This window comes from Orycteropus afer, unplaced genomic scaffold (genome assembly GCF_000298275.1).
Source record: "Orycteropus afer afer isolate SDZICR_OR568_19922 unplaced genomic scaffold, OryAfe1.0 scaffold00365, whole genome shotgun sequence".
Lineage (NCBI taxonomy): Eukaryota > Metazoa > Chordata > Mammalia > Tubulidentata > Orycteropodidae > Orycteropus > Orycteropus afer.
The window spans coordinates 169,027-176,767 of record NW_006921952.1 but is presented as its reverse complement, the minus strand read 5'-3'; positions in this window follow the sequence as shown (position 1 = coordinate 176,767).

Sequence of the window (7,741 nt, the reverse complement as noted above, 5' to 3'; positions counted from 1 at the left end):
GGTGGCCCAGTCCCTGCCTCCCCCGCCTCCACGGCGGGCAGAAGACCTTGGGGCCTCGCTAGACGCTGCCTGTCTGGGAGGACGTCCGGAACCTCCTTGGCGTCTTTGGAAACTCCTCTTCGGTCTCGGGGGCCGAGCAGGAGGCAGGTACACCCCCTCTGTCCCCAAAGGTGGGTCTTCTGTTTTAGGTGGGGTTGATGAGCATGGTTTTACGACCAGCAGAAAGGAACTGGGAGAGGATTACAAACGGGGCCATAGCGGGGTCCCTCTTGCTTGGCCCTAGAGCGGTGTCATTCTAGGTGCTCTCAGCCGGTTACAAGCACACCTTGGTGGCTGCTGTGTGACCCGGAAGGCGTCATCTACATGCTCTCCATCACTGTTCCGCCCCGGAAGGTCTGTTTTGGGGGATACCAGTCTCAGCTCCTACCTGTGCTGCTGTTGGTAAAACTCTAAGACCCCCTTCCCGTTAAGACAAACCCTGAGTTTGCAAGAGGCTCATGCGGACTTCAGGTAGGGCTGGTCTTCCCTCCCAGAACCAGGCACCTCACTCCTTCCAAATGTTTTTCCTTCAAATGGGCTTCACACTTATAAGCTCGCTCGAGTCCAGGCCTCCAGAGCAGAAAAAGCCCGGAAGACATTCCTTTTTGTCTCCGAACAAACACTTGCTGTTGGCCCACCTTTGGCTTTAGTGCACCTATGGGAGGCTGGGATGGGGCCAGGCAGCCCCGCCCACCCATCCCGGCCAATCGGTGAGTTGGAAAGAACAGCCCATCCCTCTTTGCAGGGCAGCTCCTGATTGGCCACAGCAGGGGCCTGCTGAGCCTGCGGAACCCAGGCAGCCTGCAAGGCATGTTTTTCAAATTCTCCAACAAACAACCCCAGGGGTTCAGGGATGACCCCCTTGTAACATGATTTCACCACACCAAGCACTGATGTATTGTTGGGGGCAGGGGTCATGGAGCTTATGCTGGGAGGGCCACCTGCTGACCTAGTCCTTTAGGGCGATGAGGTGTGTGGTGGCAGGAAGAAAATGGAATATGATTCCGGAGCAGTTTGCCCCAGAGTGGTCAGACATAATTTGCTTCAGCACCTGAGTGAAAACAGTCTACGCCAGCCAGGCTCTCAGCCTGTGAGAAAGACCACAGACCCTTCTTGGGGAGAAGGGAAGAGTCCCTGCCTCTCTGGGAACATTCAGGAGCCAGTTTCGTGTGGAGGTCCTCTGAGTCTTGTGGTGCAGTTAAGTGCTCAGCTGCCAACCGAAAGGTTAGAGGTTCAGGGCCACTCAGAGGCATCTGGTAAGAAAGCCCTGGTGATCTCCTTCCAAAAGGCCACAGCCTTTAAAGACCCTGTAGAACACAGATCTACTCAAACACACATGGGGTTGTTGTCATGAGTCAGAATTGACTCAACAGGTTTGGTTTGGGCTTTTTTGGTTGTACAAGCAGTTAAGCACTTGGCTGGTAACCAAAATGTTAGTAGTTCAAGTCGACTCAGAGCTTTGGAAGAAAGGCCTGGTGATCTACTTCTGAAGAATCAGAGCAGGGTCTTAGCAGCAGCTGGACTCTGGAGTCTCTCCTGCTTACAGTACAGGAGAAGCTGTTAGCTTCATTTCTCAGAAAGAACATGTGCACCTCGGAAGAGGGAGGGAAAAAGGAAACCCCAAACTTTCTACAAAGTGGTGGACCTGGGCAGTGTCGCCTTTGCCTGGGAGATATTGAGCTGGGTCAAGGGGTTATAAAGCCCACCTTCTCCTGAAATTCAGAGAGCATAAGGAACGGTGTGCCAGGACTTCCACCTCCACCAGTTGGAAATGATCTCTGGGCTAAAGGTGAAGTGGTCAGAAAATGAGTACAGAAAACCAGTTCTTCTTGGCTTGGAGGCCAGTGCAGCCCTGGCCAGCTGGGTCCCCTCTGAGGTTATCTTGCTGTTATATAAAGTCTGGGATGACTCATGTTAAAGCATGTTAAAGACTGGCTACTGTATGTATGACATTCTTGCTTCATTTTTGAAACAATTCTGAAACTCCGCATGAGCAGGACCACATGTGTGATGTTTTGGTTGTAAATATGAGAGAGACTGGATAATAATGAACAGCTGGGGCACAGAGCCACATGCTGGGGTCCAGAACAGCTGTCGAAGTCAACAAGCGCTGTCCAACCCTGAACCACTGCAGATCCCTCTGAGATAATCTGAGAAGACAAAGACTCGGTGACCTAATAAAATCAGTGCTAGCATTTTTATTAGGACCATAAATGAAGACCTGTTCAATAAAATCAGATAAAGTCAGCTGAGAAAGCAAATGCCATATTGCACTGAGCAAATCTGCAGCAAAAGACCTCTTTCGAGTGTTAACAAGCTAAGTTGTCACTTTTGAGGACTCAGGTGTGCCTGCCCCAACCCATAATATTTTCAATCACCTCATATGTATGTAAAACCTGGACAATGAATGAGAATTGACAATTGCAGAATTGATGTCTTTGAATTAAGGTGTTGGCAGAGAGTGTTGAATATACCATGAACTTCAGAAGAACAAACAAATTTGTCTTGGAGGAAGTACAGCCAGAATGCTCCTTGAAGCAATAATGCAAGACCTCGTCTCACGTACCTTGGACACGTTATCAGGAGGGAGCAGTCCCTGGAGGAAGACATTATGCTTGGCAAAGTAGAGGGTCAGGGAAAAAGGGGAAGACCCTCAACAAGATGGATTGACACAGTGGCTGCCACAGTGGGCTCAAATATAGCAATGACTGTGAGGATGGTGCAGGACCAGGCAGCGTTTTGTTCCGTTATACAAGGGGTCACTATGACTTAAGAACTGGCTTGATGGCACCTACAACAGCAACAAGGTGGCCCACACGGTTAGGACCAACAGTTTTCCCTCAGTATTCTTTCCATTTCTCACATGAAGATAACCCTGTCCAGAATAAAGCTTAAGAAATCAAGATGTTAAAATGGGTTATGAGAATAACGGCACCCTTAACTTTCGTCTTGTCTGTGGAACTATCACCCGACTGAATTACCATATATGTGATTCTCTTTTACTCAGATGTAGGTTGACATAGCAGAGCCATGGAAGCTTCTGTACCAGATGCTTGCCAGTGTCTCTTGAGTGACCTCAGAGATGGCCACGTGGATGCCAAAGATGGAGAAAACTTCCAGAATTTTTCAATGCTAAAATTTCCCAGCATATACAAATGGTGGAAATGGCCCTAGGGCACAGGCATGTTTCCACCCCTAAATTACTCTATGTATGAATAAAGAGACAATGTGACCGGATTGTCATTGTGAATCTGTACAGCATGACATCCTTGAATCAAAATGAGAAAGTCTTGTCCTTTTCTATTCTATATTTACTGTATTTACTGTTCATTGGCAAAGAGGAGAATTTTCAAATGGTGATTATGAGCATATTACTTAAGTTTGCATGTAAATGAAACTATTATTATAAAAGTTTTCATGGGTAGATAATTAATTTGTATTTGGAAAAATATTAAGTCTCTAGTTATAGAAAATGAAGGGTTTTCATTTGTCTCTAAAAAGGACATTGCCCTTATTTATTTATTTATTTATTTATTTATTTATTTATTTATTTATTTTTTCTGTGTAACTTTTAATGTTTTTATTCTGGTACAACAGTCATACAGTAAAATGCACAGATCTTAAGTGTGAAACTAGCACCCAGCTCATGATACGTAATAGAAGCCCCCAACCATGATCTTTCACAATCAATCCCTTTTCTTCCCCTACAGAGGAAGTAACCACTATTTTAACTTCTTCAGCCTGGATTAAGTTGGCCTGTTCTTAGGATTTATATGCATGGAATTACATGGTATTTTTTCTCTTTCTCTCTCTCTTTTAAATTATGATTTGGGTGAAAGTTTACAGAGCAAGTTCACTTTCCATACAACAGCTTACATACACTTACATACAACAGCTTCCATGACATTGACTACAATTTCTCACAATGCAACAACTCCCCTCCCACCTTCCTCCCCATAGTTCCCTTCTCCCTGTGCCCTTCCCTCCATGCACTCCTGCCCCCTGAGCTGTCTCCCTGTGCATACACGGCCCTTCTGTTCTCCCATGATTGTTCTCTCCAAGAAGTGTATCTACTTAATGTAAATGTTCATGTCATATGACTGTCTTTTGTTTGGCTGGAAGTAAACTGCCCTTCAGGTCTGGACCTGAAGGGCAGCTAGGACCATAGTCTCAGGGGTTCCACCAGGTTCTATGAAACCAGAAAACCTGGCCTTTTTTTTTTTTTTTAAATAATTTTGAGTTTTGTTCCACCTTGTTCTCCCACTCTATCCAGAATCTCCTACATAGATACCCCTCCAAGTGGTTGACAGTGGGGGCTGGTCACCCTCTAGTTCTTCTGGTCTCACAGTTGTATAGGCTGAGGATTGCATGGTGTACCAGTCACTTGGACTAATTGTTTCCATGCATCATTGGTTTTCTTCATTCTTCTTTGCTCTGGATGAGGAGAGACCCATTGTTGCATCTAGATGGCCACTTGGGAAGCTTTTAAGTTCCTAGTCGCTACTTGCCAAAGCAGGAAGTGGAACAATGTTTTGTGTAGTATGTAATGCCAGTTGAGCTTGAGGTCCTCCACGACCATGGTCCCGAGCCCACAGGTCCAACTACTTGCTCCCTCTGAGTGGCTGCCCTTATTTTTTCAGCCATTAATTGCCATGTAAATTCAGGCACCAAATTATGTCTATGAATGATTTAGTTGTCTGAGTGAATGAGCTACTGCTTCTATCAGTGGTCTAGGGACCTTTCCCAGTCACATCTCCTACTGGGAGCAGCCACCTCCCCTATAACATGGTGGGCAAGGACTATAGTCCATCCACTTGGTGATTCTGACTATAAGAAGGCTCTCAGATCCACTCTGAGAGGGGAGAGGGATCTCAGGGTGGGCTGCAAGAATATTGTAATTTTATGACTTATATGCAAAAGATCACTTTAAAGTACCGAAGAGCAAAGATGTCCCTTTGAAGACTCACTGCCCTCTAGTTGGGTCCTACTCATAGCAACCCCTCCTCGGGTTTCCAAGGCAATATCACTATGGAAGTAGATTGCCCAACCTTCTTTCCGAGGAGTGGCTGGTGGGTTTGAACCACCAGCCTTCTGGTTAGCAGTCAAATGCCTTAGGCACTACACCAACAGAGCTCCCCTTTGAAGACTAAGGTGTGCCTAACCCAAGACATGGTGGTTTCAGTCACCTCTGATGCATGTGAAAGCTGGACAATGAATGAGGAAGACTGAAGAAGAGTTGATGTTTTTGAGTTGTGGTGTTGGTGAAGAATTCTGAAAGTACCATGGACTGCTAAAAGAACTAACAAATCTGTCCTGGAAGAAGTGCAGCCAGAATGCTCCTTGGAAGCGAGAATGGCCAGACTTCCTCTCACCTACTTTGGTCATGTTGTCAGATGGGACGATTCCCTGGGGAAGGATTTCATGCTTGGTAAAGTGGAGGGTCATTAAAAAGGAGGAAGACTCTTAATGAGATGAATTGACACAGTGGCTACAATATGGGCTCAGGTATAGCAAGGATTGTGAGGCTGGCACAGGAACAGGCAGTGTTTTGTTCTATTGTATATAGGGTCACTATGAGTCAGAGCTGACTCAATGGCACTAACGACAACAACATATGTCTTTACTCTTCTTTCCTGAAGGCTGGTCTACCCCAGAGGCCCAATGTGAAGGAGCCCTTTGAAATGCTACCAGTCCAAACAGCCACCCTTTTCTTTTGAACAGAGACACTAAGCTACTGGTCATCAGAATATTGTACTGTGTTCAGGGATGGAGGCCATTGCTGCTCACCTACCCCCACCATCATGTCCAGGAAAAGTGCAAACAGTGAAGGCAGGCCGTGAGGCTGATGGCTGGTCAGCCCTGTCTACACAACTAACCTTTGTTTTATTCAGACAATGACACCCAAAGGCAGCAAGGGTCAGAGCATGGGCAGGCAGAGATGTTGTTAGCTGATGTAAAGTCAGTGTGAACTGGTGGTGACCATATGTATAACAAAACATTGTCCAGTCCCATGCTATCTTCATGATTGTTGGTATGTGTTGAGTCTGTTGTTGTGGCTGTGTTGTGCTAACCCATCTTGAGGGCTTCTCTCATGTTCATGGACCCTCTACCATACATGCTGTCCTTTGCTACCAACTGGATGGGCAAGCAGAGACAGTACAAAAGGCAACTGGAAGAGACACGTGGGTATGTCCATAAATGGACATGAAGATAATCAAAATCAGGCCCTAAAATAAAGAAATGAGCAGAGTGACCACACCAAGGAGAACACATAGTACCAGCAAGAAAAGGATCGAACAAAAAGCCTATGTGAGAGTTTGAGTTTGAGTGAAGTAGGAAGTGTAGTCTAACCAGGATATGAGGAAGAGACGAGACTAACAGTGAGGAATCTTTTGAGTCAGAGCACATCAGGGTGCAGTGTTGTATTTTTCTCTGATGATGAAGACCTTCTTCCTGCATCCTTGTGTCTCTCCAAAAAGATCATGCAGCTGGTGCCAGTAGGCAAAGCTCATTTGTTCAAACATTTTAAAGAATCCAGGTGAGCTTGCATCATCGTTACATGACAATGGCTGTTGCTGGAGTCAAATGTAGCCCACTGAATCCTCAATCATCGAAAGATCACACTTCTTGCAGCTTTAGCCTCCAGAGCCCAGCTGTGGACCTAGGAGGTGCCAGAAAGGTCTTAGCTGGTGAGGAACCCCTATTAGATCCCAGGCATTTTACTCCTCACAGAGGTCTTCCGCACCTGTTAACTCTTATTTAACACAATCATAACAAGCCTAGTTGTCTTAGTTCTTTGTGGGCTTTGAACCAGTTAAAATGTAGATTCTGATACAGTATTTCTGGGGTGAAAAAGCAAATTCTCAGCAGGAGGGCAACCTGGAATGAACCAGTTCAAAGCCCTGGTTTTCAAGTGATGACAGACAAAAAAGAGCAAATTGAAAAGGGTAAGTTTTCTTGGTTACAAAGAAAGGTGAACTCTAAGAGCCTGATGATGACAGGAAAACTCAGAACTGGACAGAGAATTTAGCAAAGGCTGGGCTTTTCAAAGGAGCTCTGGTAGCGCAGTGTTAAGTCATTTGGCTGCTAACCAAAAAGTTGGTATTTCAAACCTAACAGCTACTCTGCAGAAGATGAGGCCGTTTGCTTCTGTAAAGATTTACAGCCTTGGAAATCCAGTGGGGGTCGCTATGAGTCAGAATCAACTCAATGGCAGTGAATTTGGCTTTGGTTTGGGCCTCTCAAAGGAGGCTCTTTCAAAGATGGTACGAACAGTTAAGTGCTCGACTGCTAACCAAAGGTTAGTGGTTTGAACCCACCCAGAGGCACGTTGGAAGAAACACCTGGTAATCTACTTCCAAAAAACTCAGCCATTGAAAACCCAGTGCTCCTTCAGTCTTCTTAAAACTAAACAATGGTTTAGCTTAACTAGTAAAGACTGTCAGCCTTGAGCATTGAGCTCTTTTAAGATCTATCTGTGTGGGATCAATTGACAATAGCAACTCCAAGGGTTAGACAGAAACTTAGAGGGCAGTTGAGTATATGTTCATGGGGGAAGAACAACTCAGAAACGGAAGGTAAGAACAGTCACACAACTCGAAGGATGTCATCAGGGTCATTGAATTGTTTAATTGTTGCATGTTCTTCTGTGTATATTTTCGACAACAAAAATAAAATAAAATAAATTATGAAAACACCCAAC